The sequence below is a fragment of the Saimiri boliviensis genome, chromosome 2, assembly GCF_048565385.1.
Source record: "Saimiri boliviensis isolate mSaiBol1 chromosome 2, mSaiBol1.pri, whole genome shotgun sequence".
Classification (NCBI taxonomy): Eukaryota; Metazoa; Chordata; class Mammalia; order Primates; family Cebidae; genus Saimiri; species Saimiri boliviensis.
In genome coordinates this window covers 106,901,962-106,924,217 of record NC_133450.1, presented here as the reverse complement: position 1 = coordinate 106,924,217, position 22,256 = coordinate 106,901,962, and the positions used below count along the sequence as shown (strand labels likewise).

The following is a 22,256-nucleotide window of genomic DNA, read 5'->3' as shown; positions in this document are numbered from 1 at the left end:
AGAATTCCTAACTAATAATATTTGAACAGACACCTGAAGCAGATTAGAGACTAAATTATGAATATTCTAGAAGAGAAAACAGCAGGCCTACACCCCTTAGAAAGAAGCATGTCTAGAATGATTCAGGACAAGCAGCTCGATTAGTGGAGCTGGACCAAAGAGAGGTCTGGTCAAGATGTGTAAGTGAGGAGATCATGGAGGGCCTCTTGGAACTTTGTTAAGGCTTGTCCTCTGTGTAGGATGTGTAACCATTAGAATATTTGGGGAATAATAGTTACACCATCTGACTTGGTTTAAAGAGATTATTCTGGTATTGGGTTAAGGAATAGACATAGGGGCCTGCTTAGGGGGAAAAAAAAAAAACGGGTTTGGAGGCAATTGCAGTAATTCTGGTAAGAGAAGACAGAGGTATGAGGCAGGCACTGGCAAGTGGTTAAATTCTATATGTATTTTGGAGCTGGAGACCACAGGATTTGTTGATGGGTTAGGTGTACAGTGTAGGAAAATGAAAGAAATCAAGGATGATCACACAGTTTTGAGCTCTGTTGTTGAGACTATGATCAGGATTCCATAGTTCATAAAAAGCATATTAAATTATGCCTAGCACATAATAAGTGCTCAATAAATATTAGCATTTAATATTTTTAAATGCTTATCAGTTATTTTATACTTTTATACTTTTATATATTGTTTTAATGCTTTTGACTTCTAGATTTCAAGTTGAGTGTAACCTTAATGCCATTTCCTTTCCGTGATAACCATCTAACTAGATATTAAACTTGAGTAATGTAGTAATCTTAGTGCCATTGCCTTGGACTGAAATTGGCATATAGCTCACTTATTACGTAGCTATGGGCAAATCACTAATCTCGGAATTTCATCTGCTCTGAAATGAGGATAATGATATTTACCTCCTAAGGCTATTATGAAAATTTAAAAAATCCAGATTCAAAAATGAAAGTCACTGCAAAGTATGAGTTATTACAATTTTTATTGTTGCCTACACTCTGAGAAGGCTCTTTATGCTAATCCTACCCACTTAAAGGCATGAAAGAAATGCATTTGAATACATTAGTTATTCACACCAAATTTTATTCTTGTTTGGTAATATTTGAATGTTTTCCTTGGTGAGATTTGTTTTTATATTTCACAGTTTGAGATTTATGAGCAGCTTTATTGAACCACTTTTTAAAGATTTGATGAGTTCAGCTCTTCCAATCAGGATGACTATTAGGCCCAAGAAGGGAGTATAGGGGAGGGGAACAATTTAGAGGCTCTGTCTGGGGCATTAAGCTTAAGTGTGCTTCATACCTTTGTGTACTTTAGATACTTCTAGAGTACAGTTATCAAACACATTGTTATGATTCAAATGCTCAGCAAATCAGTGTCTTATAATGACTGGAACATAGAAAGCATTTCCTTTATGAGGGAGGAACAGCCTTGATCACATGCAAAACTTGAGAAGACTGAGTGACTGAAAGTGTAACATTATTTTATGTCAATTATATTCACGTTAAGACTGAAGGTTGGAACAATTTTGTTTTTCCTCAGCCAGATGGAAATACGTAGCGTTATCTGATATTTGTTCATTATTTTGTATCATTTTCCCACTTATAGACAGGTCTCCATGTATTCCCATTTTAAAGTAAAAACCCTTATCCTCAACCATTAAGTTATGTTTCTTAGGCAGATATTATTATTTCTAATTGATAGAAAGGGGAATTGAGACCAAGAAAGACTAAGTTATAGGATCATTTGTTTGCAAGGAAAAGAAATGGAATACAACTTTGTTTTCCAGGCTTTTTCTGTAACTTTCTTCTATGTTTCTGATCTATGTGTTTTGCATTATGAAATGTTGGTCATTTAGGTAAAATGATTTTCCTAATTGGCAGAAGAAAGGTTGCTATTTCAGCTTTTATATTTATTGATAAAAGTTTTATGGAGAAGTGTGCTATATTTTCATTTAATTTTATACACAAGATGGATATAGGATAATTTTAACATCTTGTTCTCAATAAAAGTTTGGAGGACACCTGTATATTTATACTGTCCATTTTGGTTTTATCTTGAATGACGTAAAAGCGAGCGGAAGATTCCCTTGGTTGTCACTGGAATTAATACTCTGCTCTGACCCATCTCAGAAGGACATCAGAAAGGAAACATTTTAAAATTAGTCTCTACAAAAATAGTTATTGCATTTGATAGGAAACTCATAAGGTAATTTGGAAAATTTCTTTGTAACTAAGACAAATGCCGTTTAAAACCTTTTGATTTTAGACACCTTTATAATATGTGAGAAATATTTAAAACCATTTAAAGCATTTTAGGACTTTTGACTTGTTAGGTACCTTTGTGATCATATGATAAAACCAAACTTACCTATATACCCATAGTCATTGTAAAAGCTTTCTTATTAAAAGCATGAAATGATTTAATAAAAGGCATCCTATGGAATTGCTAGTGAATCTTAAATATATTTGGCATAAGGAATATTCTTGCTTTTTCTTACTGGAAATTCCATAGAGGCTGGAATTGTTTCAATAAGGTAAAAGAGCTTGTTGAAAACCAGTTTAGGAGAAAAAAGGAAGAAAAAAAATCCTCTGACCTATATCTAAATATTTTTCAAGACTTTATTATTAAATTCATGTGCATTCTACTTGTTTACAAAGCTCTAAATCGAACATTTAAAAACTACTTTATGATTAAAGGGATGAAAACATTTTTCTTAAATCTTGTAGCTAAAATATTATTTTATTGAAGGTCACATGCTGAAAGGGTAAGTCATGTTAAAGGAATCAGTAAATCCTTTTGGTCTCAATGCAGTCAATAGCTTTTGTATTTGTTATTTAAACAAGATATTGGAAACACATTTGTCAGGAAAGGTTGACCTTGCAAAAACACCTGACTAATTTTCCAATGAAGAGGGACTGGCATTTTTATTCATAGGACTGTAAAGGGTAAATTAAGCTATAATTTTACATGATACATTTCTGATCAGAGTGTGATTGGCACTTATACCACTTCCTTGAATCATGACTTAATTAATACATGGAACTTTGTCCAGGGAAAGTGATGAATAATAATTCATTTATGCTTTAGACCTTCACTTCTTACTTTCTTGAAAGTAATCTCTATGAACTTGTAATGTATTTTTCAAGTTATTTTTGTTTCCATCTGTAACATCTAATTTATTTTTCATATATCAAATTTTCTTATATATTAATAAGAAAAACTTATAATGGAATTTGTAAAAGTTTTACCTATATAGCCAATGATCATGTTAAAAGATTAAATTACATCTACTTTGAAATTTTTTAGCATATTTTTCCTATATAATTTTTCTCACTGATTACTTTTCTTCTTGAAGTGAAAATATATTTATTTACTTTTAGTTAATATTAACTATAACATTAGATATGATGTATCAATGGTTATTACATTTTAATATGTGTAATTTTTATTAACTAAATTGTTGATTCCTAATAATAGATCTGTGGATCAAAGCTAGTTTATCAAATTTATCATAACTGCAGTTTCACTTATTTAACTCATTATCTCATTCCCTAGCTTTTCTTTTTCTCCTTGCCTTTCTCTATGCTAGCCCCTGTAACTTCCTTCAGCTCTCTTATGACCATCTTTTTTTTTCTGAGATGGAATCTTGCTCTGTTTCCCAGGCTGGAATGCAATGGTGCAATCTTGGCTCACTGCAACATCAGCCTCTTGGGTTTAAATAATTCTCCTGCCTTAGCCTCCCAAGTAGCTGAAATTACAGGCACCCACCAGCATGCTCAGCTAATTTTTGTATTTTTAGTAGAGAGGGGGTTTTCCCATGTTGGCCAGGCTGGTTTTGAACTATTGAACTCAGGTGATTCACCCACCTTGCCTTCCCGAAAGGCTGAGATTACAGATGTGAGCCACCACACCTAGCCATATGATCAACTCATATCTTAGTGCTTCTATTTAGACCCCAAACCATGCTGCATCAAAATGTTTGAACATTTTCAGACTGTAGTTATGTGCTGGAATACAGTTGTATCTTGGTCCACAAACCTGAATGTCCCATTCCTAACATCAGAAAACATGCTGTTTTAGTCGACATGGCTATGCCAGCATTTTCTGTGCACGTTCCATAGACTGGCTAGCAGAGGATTTTAAACAGTTATTCCTTTATTATAAACATTGGGAACAGTTTATTTGTTATTCATGTATATTTCAACCACTTAAATACATCAGTGGTTCTGAAATGATAGATGAATAAGTATCTTGGAGTACTTGTAATGATACTGATTGTTGACTGAACATTCCAATTGAGTAAGTATTGGATGTAACTTGGGAAACTACAGTGTTAGTCAGAACCTCAAGTGATTCTGATGTATGTGGCCCATGGATCACTCTCTATAATATATATATTCTCTTTAAATGTATATAACATTTTATTTTCTATGAACTATTTAGAATGAGGAGTTAAATAAATTAAGATACTTTGGGTAGCAATGGCGCCTGTATGATCTTGAGAGTCTGCTGCATTGGACCTCAGCCAATGTGAGCAGCAGGAGGATAACAGATTATCTTCTTTAACCAGCGTAAAAGATGACAACTGCAGCCAGGCCAACCTTTGAACCTGCAAGGGGTGGAAGAGGAAAAGGAGAAGGTAATTTGAGCCAGCTTTCAAAGCAGTAGTCAAGCAGAGACCTACCTTCTCATACAAAGATAAAATACAGACAAACTACTCAGGATTCCCCTGAAGAGGTTTGTAACTGTGACTTCAGGAGAGAGTTGGAAGAAAGAGAGAGAGCTGCTGCAAAAGAGAGAAAAAAAAAATAGGGATCATCCAACCCAAGAACATACAACCTCCTCTTCAGTGTCAAAAAAGCCACAGTTAGACCAGATTCCTGCTGCCAACCTTGATGCAGATGACCCTCTAACAGATGAGGAAGATGAAGATTTTGAAGAAGAAAGTGATGATGATGATACTGCAGGTCTTCTTGTAGAACTGGAAAAAAATAAAGAGAGCTGAAGAGCAGTCCAGGAAGGAACAAGAACAAAAAGCTGAAGAAGAGAGGATTCCTATGGAAAACGTTCTGAGCGGAAACCCTCTCCTTAATCTCACTGGCCCATCCCAGCCTTGGGCCAACTTAAAAGTTAAAAGAAGGTGGGATGATGATGTTGTCTTCAAGAACTGTGCAAAAGGTGTAGATGACCAGAAGAAAGACAAAAGATTTGTAAATGACACACTGTGATCTGAATTTCACAAAAAGTTTATGGAGAAATATATTAAGTAATACAGTTTTATGTGCTTAATTAAAGACTGTAAAACGTAAAGGATGAAAAAAAAAAAAAAAGATACTTTGGCCAAGTTCAAACAGTCATCACTGTTTTTCATCTACCTGATATTAGTTTAATAGCTATAGCTCCAATCTTGGATTTATTGCCCTTATATCTTTTGTACCCTTGCATGACTTGGAATTATTGTTATTCATTCCTATGAGTTACAAATAATAGACACTAATTTCATATGGGTCAAAAGAAAATTTACTTGCATGTATAGTACTTTTTATTTCAACTTATCAACACAAAAATACTTTAGACATTAAAGAGATATTGTAGACAACTTATTTCTAATCCCTTGTTCCTAATTGAAACTAAAATCTCATCTTATTAAAATATTTGTTCATGAAACATAAGCTAATCACTGGTATTGTCACTAGTAGAAGATAGGTCTCTTAATCTCCTGAAGAACTCTTCTCATTCAAGCAATATTTTTCAGATTTTGCTATTCACAAAAATCTCTCAGGATGCTTTTCAAAATGAATATGCCTGAGTTCAACCTCAGAAATAATGCTGTAGTAAATAAGTATATACATCTATCTCGTTAACAACCTTCAAGGGTGATTTGAAAAATTTGCAATAAGAGAAAGCATGATGTAAGAAATTATTAATAGAAGTTAATACACACTCAGCACTGATTATAAGCATTTGATGCCTACTTATCATTATTTGAATTACTTATTTCAGCAGTGGGCTGAAAAGAGAAGAGTATTCCATGAAAGGCATTGACAAGAGAAGGGGTAGGGTTTACTGAAGCTTCAGAATGAGCAGCAAGCAAAAACTTAGGGTAGGTTGTGTCGGTAACTCACAGATAATAGGGCCAGCTTTATTCAAGGCCCTGGGCCTGAGCCTGAGCCTCTGGGAAGATGAAATTTCAAAGAGGGATCATTAAGAGTATCAAATATTGTAGAAAGGTCAAATATGAGTAAGAGCTGAGACGTCTCCTTCATGTTTGGTAGTTAGTTATTCATCACATTATTTCTAACCACCTACATCAGAATAATTTAGAAATGCTTATACATATTCAAATCCCTGCCTTCTAATTTGGGACTATTAGATCAGAATCTCTGGAGTATGCGACTTAAGGATCTCCATTAAAAAAAAAAAATAAGAGATTATTTTGTGCCCTGAACTTAAGAACCAGTTAATTAGAGAGCTAGATATATTTTGGTATGTGACAGGGCTACAACCAACTATAAAATTTTAAATAGTACAGATACAAGAAGAAATGAAGATAAAGCGAGCACCAAGAAGATTTGTCATGAAAGCAAGATAGGAGGATAATTAAAAATATGTCTCTGGGTCCACAGCCAAGCATTTTTTGTGGGCCTGGAGTTGCAGTTGGGCATCAGAGCCACCAATCAGGAAAAGCATCTGTACAAGGAGCAGAGGGAACTGTAAACTAACTGGAACCCACGAGGCATCTCTGCAGGTGTTTCTCATCACATCATAGTCCGTGAAACAATCTTCAGGAATGCTGACAGTGGTTTCACTTCTGCTTTCTAAATTTTGTGAAAATTCCACAATTGACTAACTCTAACCTGCACAACACAGGGAAGGGAATTCAAATTCTGCAACCAGCATCCCCAGTTTAACTAAGTTGGCACAGCACAATGTACCCATCACTGATATTGCCAGCCACCTTCTTTACGTTGCGTTTACAACTTAGAGTAGTTTCACATATGGTATGAAATTGTACCTAAGACATGTGAGTCATAAAGCTGGTTTACCATCACTACTACTATAAATAAGTAGCATTTATTAGCTACTTAGGATTTGCCAAGAACTGTGGAAACTGTTTACATGCAGTTTAATCTAATTTCATATTCATAGAAACATGAGAGTTGACTAATATTTTCCTAACATGTTTTTCAATTTAAAAAATACTAATTTATTAGGCCAAGGGGCGTAGCCAACTGCTGTGCTGTTGAGAGTAGGATCGGTATTTCATGATTGATCTGAATATTGGTGAGAAGAATGATCAGAGTTCAGATAGCTGTTTATATTCCTTCCTTCTCAGAGAGGACTCCCTTGCATCCTTTGATGTCAGTAGGTTGGAGTTTAACAGAAAAGCCAACCAGAAGATCACAGCTTACCAAAAAGGACTTTGAGGTCCTTCTATAGAAAGAGCCTCACAGGACTGTAAGACTGGATAGGAGGAGAATTGTTTAATTGGTGTTTACAGAGGGAAATACGTTTTCTAACCTTTATATTTACTAGGAACCTTTTAAGAATAGAGAGGAAAGAGTGGCTACCAAGATTTAGTTATTAGAAAAAAATAAGAATAAGTGAGGATTACCTTGAATGGAGTCTAATTTTCCTTTGTGAAGACATTGCTCATATGTAAAGTAGCTGCTTGTGAGACTTACCTCGCTTTTCATTTGCTAGCGTATCCTGGCGGCACATACTTAGTTGTGCATTGATAGCCTAGAGATAGTTTGGCCGTGAATTTATTCTTCTGCACTCTGTAAACTGGTCTCTATGCTCACAAAAGGGAACACAGAGTTATGGACTTGGAGTTAGAAAACATGCGAAGAGTTGCTAGTTTCAGAAGAAAAAATAATAAGATGAACTAATATAAAAATCCAATAGTTCTTTGTAAATGAAAAACCTCTCATATTGAAGAGAGATAACTTGGTCAATACACATTAAGCACTCAAATAGATTTATATCAGGTTACAATCATCGTGTTCACAGCATGAATCGCAATGTTTTCTGTTTCTTCTTCCCCCACCAATTTCCTACTTAATAGTCTCGAGTGTTATAAACATTCAATATATACCCTCTATCTCACCTTCCCTCATTCTCAGAAACATAACTGCAAAATTAAACTCTCCTTACAAATGTTTGCAAATCACGTGTAGGTGAGACACGAGGGAGTAAAAATTACAATAAGAATTTGCTCTCACAGGCGGTTGCTAAATTTTATGAGTGATGTATCTTTAACTTAAAATGCTATCGAGAATGGCTAATAAAGCCATTGTTTAGATTTAAAACTGCTAAATGTATGCTACTTCCCCAATTATAAATGGTAGCAGATCATACACAACATTGCTTAAATCAAATTTCAGTTGTCTGTGCCATCATTTTGTACATTTTTCCTTTTGACAATTTTTCTTGGTGGTATCTACTACTGATATTAATTGGTTTAAATCTCACCACTTCGAGAATTAACTAAGTCCTTATTTAAAAACTTGGGGGCATGGTAGCACTAAAGCATTCTAAAATTTCCTCTTTAGGCTGGGCACAGAGGCTCATGCCCATAATCCCAGTGCTTTGACATGCTGAGATGGGAGGATTGCTTGAGGACAGGAGCTTGAGGTTACAGTGAGCTTTGATCACACTGCTACACCATAGCCCACACAATTAAGTGAGACCCTTCCTCTGAAAAATAACAAAAAAGTAGATAAAATTTCCTCTCTAATCCAATGGCATTAAAAAAGGCAAAAAATTATGCAATATATATTCAATCACAAAAATGATTTTTTCTACTCTGAGAGAGTTCCTTAAAAATTCTTTTCTGATTAGGTTCTTTCTCCTAACATGTTGGTATTGATTGATATGAGATATGGGCCACACAAATCAATACACAAGAAGACAAGTTGTATGTGATGACAGTAATTCTATCCACAGGATAACTGACAAATGTCTGGGTACCAACGATTATATTTCAGCCAGTGGGTCAGCACATAATTTTTCAGTAAAGCATTTTGTTTTCTTTACTTCTAAAATGATTCTTATATTCTTCAAAAAGTATATTTTGCTTATATCAATATGACATGTATCCAAGACTAGAAAGCTTGAAAATGTTCATTTTTGATTTTGGCTTCCTTTTCTGGCATTCTTTAAAAGAAAAAAATGGTCTAATATTTCTAATGCTGTCTGGTTTCCAAAACTGTTTTATGCAAGAAGGTGCTTATTGCCAGATATAAGACCAGTGATACACTTGCTGTAATGTTTTCCAGTGGAGAAATTTATGCATGTGAAGGATAAAGAAAACAAAGAAAAAAAAGTAACAAATGAGAGATTAGAAATTTCTTGAACAGGCTAACAAAGGAGAGATGAGAGGTAACATACAGATAATTTATAGAACAATGTAACTAGGTAAAATTTAGAAATATCTACCCTCCATCCAGTGCAGGAAACTCACCTGGGCATTTTCTGCCAGCATTTAATGCATTCCTTTGATTCACAGCATTATTAAGCAGTGAAACACATTTTATATGGGTAAGAAATTACAATTATCATAGCTCCAGTATAAATATAATAACAAGGGAGACATATTTGGGATTTGCAGCTCGAGCAAGTCAACTTTACTATCATAGTATCCTGCTTAGTTCTGTGTCTCTTACTGCTCTGAAAATTTTAACATAAATATACAAATTCTTATTTCAAAAGCTTGTACTGGGATAAAGTTGAAACTCTAAACAGAGAAGAAAACGGTATTTTCTAAAGTGCTCACTTCAGTTTTAAAGTCTATAACTGATAGATATGATTCACTTAAATTACAATAAACAGACATATTTAGCCATTTCTAATTATAATTTAAATCCAATTATATTTGTATGTAAAATTTTATGTCTTATACCTGTTTTGAGTTCTATTGAAGTTACCAACTTTGTTGTCAAGGAATATTTTGTGTCCATATTAAATAGTTTTGTATTAGTTTATTGATATTTTAAACAAGAAGATTTCTTTCAGATAGTATTTCTCCTTTAAATTTTAATTAGCATACTCTTCTTCACGTAACAATTCATTTTACTAGCATTAATTAAAAGGTAGATAGAAGCAACAGAAGTCACATGTTTCAAGGGTTTTAAAAATTATCTTAACTGAATTTGTCTAGGTGCCTGTGAAATAAAACTGATCAGTGATGTGTATAATCTGTGCTTCTACTTTTTCTCATCTTATTGTAGCTTTAAGGAGCACTTGTGGTTAAAACATATTAACAACTGTTTGGAAGAGTTCCACAATTTAAAAATAATCTCAAAAAATTCTAGCCTTAGTGATAATTACTAGCATTATCCCCATTTTTCAGCAATGGAAATGGATATTTATAATGTTTAAAGTATCATACACTGGGCAATACTACTCCGCAAAGATGTTCCCTCTTATTGTTTAGCATTCTTGATGAATATTTCAAATCATGATGACTACTCCTGCTAAATGGCAAAATGAATCACGCTATAGATTTTGCATTTTTTTCTTTAGTTTCTGAAGGCTATTTTTAACTAGGAAGCATGCATATTTCTGTGGAAGAAATCCAAGATAGAGTTAATTTTCAACTGGTAAAAAAATTTCATATTTGGATTTCATTCTTTTAAGGTTTCAATTTTGTGGTGAAGGCATTGTCCAAATAATAGAAATAAAAAGGCCAAGGTAAAGTTTTTTCCTGTTACAATTTTTGCAGAATATGAAGTTCTTTGGATGAGCTCTTTAGTCATTTTCACTGCCGAAAAGTGACAGAAAAGAGAGATGAGAAGTGCTAGCTAGCTCTAAGGAGAGGAGGCTAAGCAATAGTGACAGTTAACTTAAATTACAATAAATGGACTCTTCCTTCCATTTGACCCATATCAATTAACAATTTACTTTTGATATTTCTTTACAAGAATAGAAACATAATGAGTATCTAAAACCATAGTTTTATATGATTTTTATTGTATTTCTATTTCTTATTTCACATTTTAAAATGTCTACAGTCTAACATTTTATTTTATTTTAACAGCTAAAGCTGTACTTAAGCTTTAAGAATTATTAATAGTTTATACTTCTGGTTAAAATAAGACACAGAATTAGTGGGTAGTAAGGATCAATGCAAGCAAAATGATGAACTGTTATGGCTTGCAGCGTAGGCTATCACTCTTTGCTTTTCTCTTTCTTAACTCTACATTCCTAAATTTCTCATGGGTATTTTTACTCCACACATCTAGGTTGTAGTCAATTCTTGATAAAATCTGAGTTAAAGCAACAGATTCATCCTATATTCAGCAAGGAAGATTTCTGATAAAGTAGTTATATTTTAGCAGTGCTGTCTAATACAGTAGCCATAGCCATATTTGTTATATCTAGCAATTGAAATGTGCCCAGTGTGATTGAAGAACTGAATTCACAGTTCAACTCCATAGGGTTAGTGGGTAATATGCTGGACAGGAAATGTATAGCTCTAGTGCTCAGAAGAGGCCACTGGTGTCCATGCTCCTGCCCCGTTCCCAAATCTGTAGAGTGCTGATTTTTTGGTGAGGCTCATCAATCTCTGCCTCAATGTTGAATGTAAACATTCCTTTTTTCACTAGTGTCAGCCTATTCTGAAGGAGTGGACCTCTATAGATAACATTCTTTTATTGGCCGTCATCCCTTAGTGGCCCCTGTAGCTTTGGAATGCTTGTGCCCTGTCTGCCTTCTCTGTCTTTTAATGAAGATTGGATCCTATTATTTCCAATCCTGAATCACACTGACAATTATTAAGAATGGCTTCTGACAGTTTATAGCTATTTATAATTAGTTATTTGTGATTCTTGTACATACAAATATTTTTCAGTGTGCAGTGAGCGTCCTGACTGTGCTCCTTAAGGCTGTATAGCTACGGAGTGTATCCTATATCCCAGATTACCAAATCTGGTGAGGAAGCTGCTGTTCTTCATTTTGTTATTGCACAGCTGGATCATGACTGGCTCTAGAACTTTTGGAAAGCTGAACCTTGTGCATCAGCTCCCTAACTTATAAAGTGGGGGCAATAGTATCTTGCTTGTTTGGCCACTCGAGAAATAATTGAGTTACTATAAGGGAGATGCTTAGAAAAGTGATTACTATGTAGATGTAGCCATTATTAACAATTTTACTGTAGTTTGAATCAGGTGATCCCATCAAAACTATTTGATTATTTGCACTTAACTCTTCATATTTATTATGTGTCCAAATACCACAACATAATTTTTATATTTATTTTTATAATCTAGACTGAATATTTTATAGGGAGAATTAGGAAAGAGGTCATATTTATACATTCAATTTCAGGAACTTGAAGTTTGCTTTCAACACTCAATTTTTATTCTAACTTTCCTGCTTTATAACTTTGGGCAATCAAATATATTCGTGGTTTTTTTTCTTCTTCACTCATTTTGCGTCACCTCTTCTATCCCACATTACTACCTGTCTAATAAAAAATCCTGGGTCAGTAATATCCTCTTAGGAAGCAGTTTCAAAAATCATCTGCTATTGATTATACATGCTCTTATGGGTTTTAGCCACTACTCCATAAAACTTTAGAATTTTTCAGACAAAATACTTTCCCCAAGACTGCTTTTCACATCAGCTTATATAAGGATACATTTTTTTTTTCATGTAATTCCCCACCTGTATTAGAGTTAGTAAGTCTCAGATTTGATATAAGTTTTTTTTTTATAATTGAGGTCTTTACCAACAAAGCAGCATTTACATAAGAATTGGCTATCCTGAAGAATAATGAAGCCCAGAACCCCATGAGCTTATCTTCATTCTGTACTATGGATTTTATCTGTTGAACCTAGTTCTGGCTTTTATTCTTCTAAAAATTCTATTTATATATAAATACAAATGTATATGCATATATGCCTTGGTAATTCCTTATGTACTTAAGCAATTAGAATCTAAATGAAGAAGAGAAAAAAATAAAAAATCAGGATGAATAATCTTGGCAACTATGTAATAGAAATGTGTAGTTTTGTTCATGAAGTCAAATGACTAATTTGTATATAGTGTTGTGAAAAATGGATAGCCAAATGGTGAAACAAAAGGGTTTAGAGCTGAAACCATAAACCCAATATAAATAGGTAAAATAGTTATATGTAAAATATGAAACCTTACTAATTAAGAGGAAAACATGACGACATTTGTAACCTTGAAATTGAATATAACCACAACTCCAGTACTGGAACCCATACAAATCAGTTACTTTAGAAATAATCTGTATAGCTAAATAAATAAATATCAAAGGAAAGATGGAAAATTATTTGCAATTCATAACACAGAAAGAGATAATATTACTAGGGTTTTCTAGAAGTCGAAAACCAGACAAAATTATTTAAAATGATACAAAAAGGACAGATATTTAATACAAGAAGATGCAAAATAGTTATTTCATGTAGAAAATTATATCTAACTTTAGGATCCTATTAGAAATGCAAATTAAAGCAACAATGATTAAACTTTTTTTTTTGAACTGTTTTTCTCTCTGTTGGATTGCTAAGCATCTGTAGGCTTCACACATACTATTGGCATGGTTATCAGTAGCAAAACAACACTTTTATATGTTGCCTGTGGGAATGTAAACAGTACATCCTACATGTAGGACAATTTTGAAAGATGTGTAATTATTAAAACAATATGTACATTTTGACCTAGCCATTTCTTATTGTAGGAATTTATTGCAATTCTATCGCTGCATGTGCATAAAATAATGTTGGCATAAAAATTTTCACTTAGTGTTATTTTAATATCAGAAATAATTTAAATTTCTATAGTGTTTGATGGTTAAATCAATTAAAGTATCCTCATAAAATGGAGTGCTCTCTGACTCTAATAATTGAAAAACAGAATAGAGAAGCTCACTATATGGAAATGTGGAAAAGCACTCAAGCTATATAGTTAAGTGAAAAATATAATTTGTTATGCGGTATAAAAATATAACAATGCAAAATGTCTAATAAAATGTATTCTACTATGTGTGTATATATATACATATGTATATGTGAATATACATATATATACATATGTGTATATATATATATACACACACACACATACACACACATACACTCACACACAGACACATACACACAAAGATAACCTCTGGAAGGAAGACTATATATTATTACAGGTGATACATGACAATTAGTTATATGAGCATAGAGATGAGATGAAAACTTTTCACTGTATTATTTGTGTATGTTTTTGATTTAATACAGTTTAAATGCACTACCTATTTAAAAATAAATAAATTGAATTGTAAAATGTTTAATTAGGAAAATATTCCCTTGAGAATTTAAAATAAAAATTATATCTATGTAGCTTATCTTTCAAGCCACCTATAATGTTAATTTTATTTATCATGTGGGTAGAGTAAACCTTTTGGCCCCTGAATTTAATTTTTTGGCAATTCATTTTTGGTTATATCCAGTTGAGTTATAAAATTGTAATTCCTTACTGAAATAGGTTCAGGATTTATCCATCATTTTTATTTTAATGGATAGCAAAATAAGACTTGGGAAGATTACATTTGCATAATGTCAGAAAACAAGGTATTAGAAAACATAATAAATTTTCTATTTTTTAACTTCCAGCCATTATTCCTTTAATGATGATGAATTCTATTACATTACACTATTATTTCTTATATGTTCTATTTTACTTTTAAAAGCTTCTGTTTTATTATTTTGTAAAAACTCTTAGCTGGCTTTTCTTCAAGGACAAAAATGTTAGCAAACTAGAATGTGAAAATTTCAAACTAAGATATATTAACATCTATTTTTAGAGTATTAATATTTAAAATACAGTATTAATATTTATTTTTCTTCTAATTTATTATTAGACTGTAAGAGTTATCCTTGTAGAGGAAATTTATTTTCTAATATTAGAATTATTTGAAAATAGAATGTCTATTTGTCTACTTAACAATGTCATGAAAAGAAATTAATAGTATCAATAAATTTTATAGTTTAAAAAGTAATTAAATTCTCAATATCATACTCATTTAAAATGAGACTATGGATTTTTCTTTCTAAAGTTTAAATATAATGTTAATGAGAAACTAATCATTATCTTAATCTTAAAAGTGAAGAAGGGCAAAATACTAACATTTTCCTTTTTAAAATATTTTCCCTACATTCCTAACAATTTCTTTTTTTGCTGCTCTCACATCTTACCAGCTATTTAAGTTTGTCATCTTTGTTTTCTCCAAGCTCTCTTCAAGCAATTAATCCTTATTTTCATCGCAATATCACTTTGAACAATTCACCATTTTCAAGGCAAGTGGTAAATTACATCTTAAAATATCACTTTGCAGTATCACTTCCAAGCCCAAGACGTTTCAATTACTCACCATTGTGTGGAGCTGAGCTATTGAAAGGTCTTGGGCTTGAAAGTGATACTTTTTTTTTTTTTTTAAGGGGTTTCACTCTTTTTGCCCAGGCTGTAGTGCAATGGTGTGATCTTGGCTAACTACAACCTCCACCTCCTGGGTTCAAGCGATTCTCCTGCCTCTACCTACTGAGTAACTGAGATTACAGGAGCATGCCACCATGCCAGGCTAATTTTGTATTTTTAGTAGAGAGGGGTTTTACTATGTTGGCCAGGCTGGTCTCGAAGTCCTGACTTCAGGTGATCCACCTGTCTTGGCCTTCAAAAGTGCTAGGATTACAGGGTAAGCCACCGCGCTCAGCTGCAAGATCAAATATTTCATAGCCAAATCTTGATTCAATACCTATTTACTAAGCATCTAACCATGTACAAGGTCTACTCATACTTATTTACCTGATTCTTTATAGTTCTCTTTCCGTAAGCCAGAAGTTTAATTTATATTCAAATTCTGGGTCTACTAGGTGATTGAGGGCAAGGATTTCTTTCCTAGATTCCTTCTTCTGTTTATTTGTAAAATTGGAATAATAAGTATTCTTTCTTAACTCACTAGATATTATAAGGAATAAGTTAGGTTAACATATGTAAGTACATGCTTAAAAATACAATTGGCATTAGGAAGTACTCTGAAATATTAGCTATTTTTATTACCTTCTTTTTTGAAGTGTCAAAGTTGAGTCTGATTTCTCCCTAGGTTCCTTTGTGTCTCATGTGTAAGATACAATTCTTTCTTTTCTCTATTTATTAAAATTCTATTCTTTTTTCAGAACATAGTTCAAGTGCCTTCTTTCTGACACATACTTCTTTGTGGACTTCAACTAGATACCTAATGGCATTGGACTAAAAATTATACTTAGCTTTTAATCAAATATTTCTTAGAAGTAGAGATGATGTTTTTAGTTCTTTAATTTCACCTAATTTCTGGGTGCTCAGGCTTCTTTTACAAATAGTAGATGAGAAATGATAAAGTAACAGATTCCTTATGTGTTATGTACCCATTTCATGGACTCAAGTTTTAAAAAGCTATAACCTTTTATCTGTTTCATTATCTCAACCCAAATATCTTTCTATTTTTATGTGAAACTCATTGAATGTCCTTTAAATACAGGAATCCTTACCCTGGAATTTGTGGGTAGGCTTTAAGAGGTATAGAAAGCCTCTGAAATTATTATAGATTTTTGGTTATGAAAATACATGTATTTTCTTCAAGAGAAATGTTGGACACAATAGTAGGAATTATTTTAATGTTTTATTATTTTTATCTATGCCTTTTAAATAGGGACAAGACTAAGAATATTCGATGTAATCAACACTGGATATTTTATCATATTATAAATATATCCTGTTTTTCTTATACTCCACGCTTATGAGAGTTCTATATTTTGTAAGTTAAATATATGGGATTGTTACATTTTGTAATTGTATTTATTGCAAATGAGGACATAAAGGAATAAGCCTTTTTCCCAGTCCCCATTTGACAAAATGAAATTTCTGCCTTACAGAAATTAATGGTGGTTAATTGACTTCCAACATAATGGAATAGTGAGCTTTGCAGACCTCTCTCCAGCAAAACAATAATTTAACAAGTGAAAATTATAAAACATAATCACCTAAAGCCTGTGAAAATTACCTAAAGGGCATACAACAAACAGATAAACATTCATTTGAGAAAATCTATAATATCTTAATAAAAACAATGAGAGACTGCTTTGAGTAATGACTTGCTTCATTATTACCCTGCCACCACCAGCAGCTCCATGATACAGATGCTTTACCATAGGTATGACCTACCAAGAAGGGAAAGCTCTCTTTCCCCTGCATCCAGTCTGGGGCTATGGTTTCACCCTGGGAGGGGCAGGCTGATAGTGTTTCTCATCATCCTCCTGCCAAATGTTGCAGAAGTTATGTATCAGCAAATGCTCCCTCAAGGACTGTATCTTCTTTTTTGTAGGTAGTCTCTTGAATGTCCCTCTCTCAACCTTCTACAGCAGAAGTTTCACACTTCTGAAGAGGCAGGCTGAGGAGATCAGGGGCTACTTTCCCCTATGTGGATCAAGAGTATTACCTTGAGAAAATCAGCAGTGGCCTATATGACATTGCCTAGAAAAAAAAGCATACCTTAAGCTTAGAAGCCACTGTTGAAGGATTTGACTTTGAAAAAGGGAATGGAGAACTCCTTACCTAAGAGCGTGTCAAGAACAGTGGACATCTTGGTTGAGAGAAACTAAGAGGAGGCCTGATGCTTTGATATGAGCAAAATGTCAAAAAAAAAAACAAAAAATTTAGTGGTGGTGAGAACCAGAGAAAGAAGCAATAACCCTCCTAGGTTTTCAGTCAACTCTCGGGGTCTAGAGAATGTTATGTATGTGTGCTAGGCAGCATCCACTAAGAGCAATTAGAGAAAAATGTGGAACAGACTGGAAAGCCTTCACAAACCTGCACACAAGACCTATAAATACAGGGCAAAACTGCTTCCTTACACAAGGGTTTAAGTAAAAACATTGATCATGCACTATTGTACAAATAGGCTATTCTGCCCCAAGGGTGACTTCCAAGGGGATAGTCTTAAAAATATTGCAGAAATTCCTGTAGATGTGGAAGACTTTGCATGCTCAACTTGTGTCTTTTTGGAAGCACTCAGAGAGGGATAAAGTATGCTACACATTTTGAGATCCTCACCAAATGTGGGATCATAAAGTGTAATAAAATATATATTTTAGAAAAGAGAGAGAGAGAAAAAAAACCTTTTTGATGTGTGCTATCAGCCTGCACAACACACATGCATCCAGTGACAAAAGGTAAAAATGTAACTGGGAATTAAGCATAAGTTTTGACCATTAAGTGGCTTATGCCAATCCAGGAACAAATCCTAGGTAGCCAAGCAAAAAAACTAAAAGCAAGGGTAAAAATAAGCGGAGAAAACAAGAGGAAAAAATCTAAGCAGAGATTTGAGAGGCTAAACATAGTTTAGAAATGGAGTTTGAGAATTAGTTCAGTCAAGTAACGAAACAAACAAAATGGCCAAGCGGACAACAACTACTACCTGCAAAGGATGAATAACGACAGTACTACAATCTGTTATCAACATATCCAGTTTTAAACAAAGACACTCATAAAGCATTCAAAGAAAGAGGAAAATGTAACCGCCCCCCCTCCACACACACACACACACACACACACACACACACACACACACACACACAAATCAGGCAATAGAAACATCCTCTGAAGGGGCCCTATGGTGGAATTAATAAATAAACATATCAAAGCAACTATTATAATTATGTTTAAAGAACTAAGAGAAACCACACTTTAAAGAATCACAGTATGGTATAATGGAAATGCCTCATAAAATAGAGAATATTTTATAAAGATACAACTTGTTTGAACGAAGCAAATGGAAATTCTGAAGTCAAAATGTAAAATAACTAAAACAAAAACTTCACTAGAAGTGCTTAACAATAGATTCGAGTTTATAGAAGAGAGAATCAGCAAACTACAAAACAGATAATAGTTATGTGGTCCAATGAACACAAAAAAATCAATAAAGAAAAAATAAGAGAAATGTGAAGCACCATTAGATATACAACATATATGTATTAGGAGTATGAAAAGAAGAGAGAGAGTAGGATAGGAAAATATTCAAACAATGATTGAAAGTGCCCACATATTTTTTTTTTAAAAAAAGCAATTTACAAACCCAGGAGTAAAATTAACACTAAGTATGATAAATTCACAAAAGACCAAATGACAATGTAGACTCGACTATATTGATAATAAATGTGAATGTGAATGAATTAAGCAGTCTTATGAAAATATTGTCAGAGATTGTCATAATGATTTAAAAAACAAACTGAAAAATTCAACTAAACACTATATATAAGAGGCACATTTCAAATTAGGTAAAAAGAGAAAGGATGGGAAAGCTATATCATACAAACAACAACTTAAAAGAGCTAAAGTGGATATACTAACATGTGATAAAGTACACTTAAAAATGTTATTAGAAATACAGAGGGACTTTTTATCATGTTAAAAAGATCACTCCACCTGGAAGATACATATATATCATATATATATTTCATATATTTTATATGATAATATTCACATAATGGTTGAGAACATCTCACATTTGATTACAATACATATACATCTAACAACAGAGCCTCAAATTTATTAAGCAAAAACTGTAGAATTGCAGGGAGAAATAGACAATTCAACAGTAATAGTTGGAGATTTCAATATGCCATTTTCAGTAATGGATATAACAATAAAAGATCAACAAAGAAATAAAGACTTGAATGATATCATTTTCCCACTTCACCTAACAGACATTTATGGAACATGTTACTCAACAATGAAAGAATTTAAGTTCTTCTAAAGTGCACATGAGCAATTCCCAGTATGTGTAATATTTTAGGTAGATAAACTAGTCTCAATAAATTTAAAAGAGGAAAGAGAGGCAGAGGAAGATGATTGAATAAAAGCTTCCAAAAATTATTCCTGACTCCTGTAGGAACAGCAAATTGAACTACTATCCACACAAAAAAAGCACCTTCTAAGAACCAAAAATCGTATGAGCAATCATGGTACCAGGTTTTAACTTCATATGACTGAAAGCGTCATTGAAATGGGTAGAAAAGATAGTCTTGAATTACCTACACATCCTTCCCCATCCTCTTACAACAGTCTCATGGAACAGAGAAAGAATCTTCAGCTTGGCATAGGTAGACTATGGCGATCATGAGACTTTGCATTGGAATTCAGTGATTCTCTGTTATAACAGAAAGCAAGACCAGGCAGAAATCAGCTGGTACCCACAGAGGGAACATTTACCCCATTTCCAGCCAGAGGGAAGTCATCAATCCCAGTGGTTGGAACATGACTTCTGGCAAGCCTCACCACGGGACTAAAGTACTGTTGGGTTTTAAATAAACTTGAAAGGTAGTCTAGGCCACAAGGACTGCAATTCCTGGGCAAGTTCTTGAGCTGTGCTGGGCTCAGAGCCAATGGACTTAGGGGTCGGTCATGTGACCCAGTGAAACGCAAGCCAGGGTGGCTAAGGGAGTTAATGTGATACCACTTCCCCAACACCAGGCAGCAGAGCTAGCAGCTCTGGGAGAGACTTCTTCCTTCTGCTTGAAGACAAGTGAGAGAAGAGTAAAGGGGATTTGTCTTGAAACCTGAATATCAGCTCAGCCACAGTAAGATGTGTCATCACGCAGAGTCCTGAGGCCCCTAGGTCTCAGATGATATTTCTAGACAAATCTTGGGCCAGAAGGGTACCTGTTGTCTTTGAAGAGAATGGCCCAGTCGTGGCAGAATTCATCACCTTCTGACTAAAGAACCCTTAGGCTGGGAATAATCAGCAGTGGTACCCAGGTAGTACTTCTCATGGCCTTGCGTGAGACTCAAGGATGTGCTAGCTTCAGATGTGACCCAGCGCATTACCAGCAGTGGTGACTATGGAAAAGGGATGCTTTCTTCTTCAGAAAAGGAAAAGGAAGAGTAAAGAGGAGTTTTACTTACAGCTTAGGTACCAGCTCGGCCACAATGGAGTAGAGCACCAAGCAGGCACTTGGAGTCCTCAGTTCCAGGCCTTGGGTCTTGGATGGCATTTTTGGACCTTCTCTGGGACTGAAAGGAGATCACTACCCTGAAGTGAGAGTCCCAGGTCTTGCAGCATTCCCCATAAGCTAACTAAAGAGCACTTTATCCTTGAACTAACATCAGCAGTAGCCAGGCAGTAGTGGCAGAGTGCCTGGAGTGGTGGTGGCCATGAGGAGAGACCCCACTGCCTGTAGAAAGGGGAGGGAAAAATTGGAAAGTCTTAACTTTTATGGCTTGGGTGCCAGGTCAGCCTCAGTAGAATAGAAAAAGAGGTAGAAGGTTTACAACTCCAAGCCCTGGATTCTGGACAACATCTCTGGACCTGCCTGGGACCAAAGGGAACTTGCCACCCTAAATGGAAGAATACAAGTCAAGCTGGCTTTCTCATTAGCTGATTGTATAGCCCTGCAGCCTTGAACAAACAAAGGTAATAGCCAGGCATTGGTTACCCTAGCCCTTGGGCCAGACCCAGTGCTGTGCTGGCTTCAGGTCTGACCCACTGCATTCCCAATGGTGGCAGCCAGAGTGGTGCTTGTACCATACCTCCGTCAGCTCCATGCAGCTTGGGACATATATAGAGAGAATGTATTTGAGAGAAAGAAAGGGAAGAGAAAAAGAATCTTTGCCTGGTAATCCAGGGAATGCTTCCAGATCTTATCAAAGACCACAAAGGTGGTTCCTCTCTGAGTTTTTAAGAGTCACAGCATTGCTGAGCTTCAGGTGCCCCCTAATGTAAATATAGCTGCAGTGACCAAAAGCTTAGTTCACAACCTCCAAGTCTCTTGGAATACCTGGAAAGCCATCCCAAGGACAGGTACAGGCAAGCCCAGACTGTGAAGGCTATGATAAATACCTAACTATTTAATTCCAGATGCTGATGAAATTCAGGCCATTCTGGTACACATGACCTTACTAAATAAACTAAATAAAGCACCAGGGACCAATCTTGAAGAGACATAGATATGTGACCTTTCAGATACAGTATTCAAACGAGCTGCTTCAAGGAAGCATAACAAAATTTAAGATAACAAAGAGAAGGAATTCAGAATATCAGAAAAATTTAACAAAGAGATTGAAATAATTAAACAGAATCAATCAGAAATTCTGGAACTAAAAAAGCAATTGACATAATGAAGAATATATCACAGTCTCTTAACAGCCAAATTGATCAAGTAGAAACTGGCTTTCAAATTGATAGCGAGTTTGAA

The 22,256-nt window shown here is 34.3% G+C and overlaps 1 protein-coding gene and 1 pseudogene across 10 annotated transcripts in view; both read left to right on the top strand.

Moving 5' to 3' along the window:
* The window catches only part of LRFN5 (leucine rich repeat and fibronectin type III domain containing 5), a 268,042-nt gene that overhangs the window by 47,274 nt on the left and 198,512 nt on the right, over positions 1-22,256 (top strand). The gene's annotated exons all lie outside the window — the stretch shown is intronic.
* LOC141583632 (spliceosome-associated protein CWC15 homolog pseudogene) lies at positions 3,434-14,783 on the top strand (annotated as a pseudogene).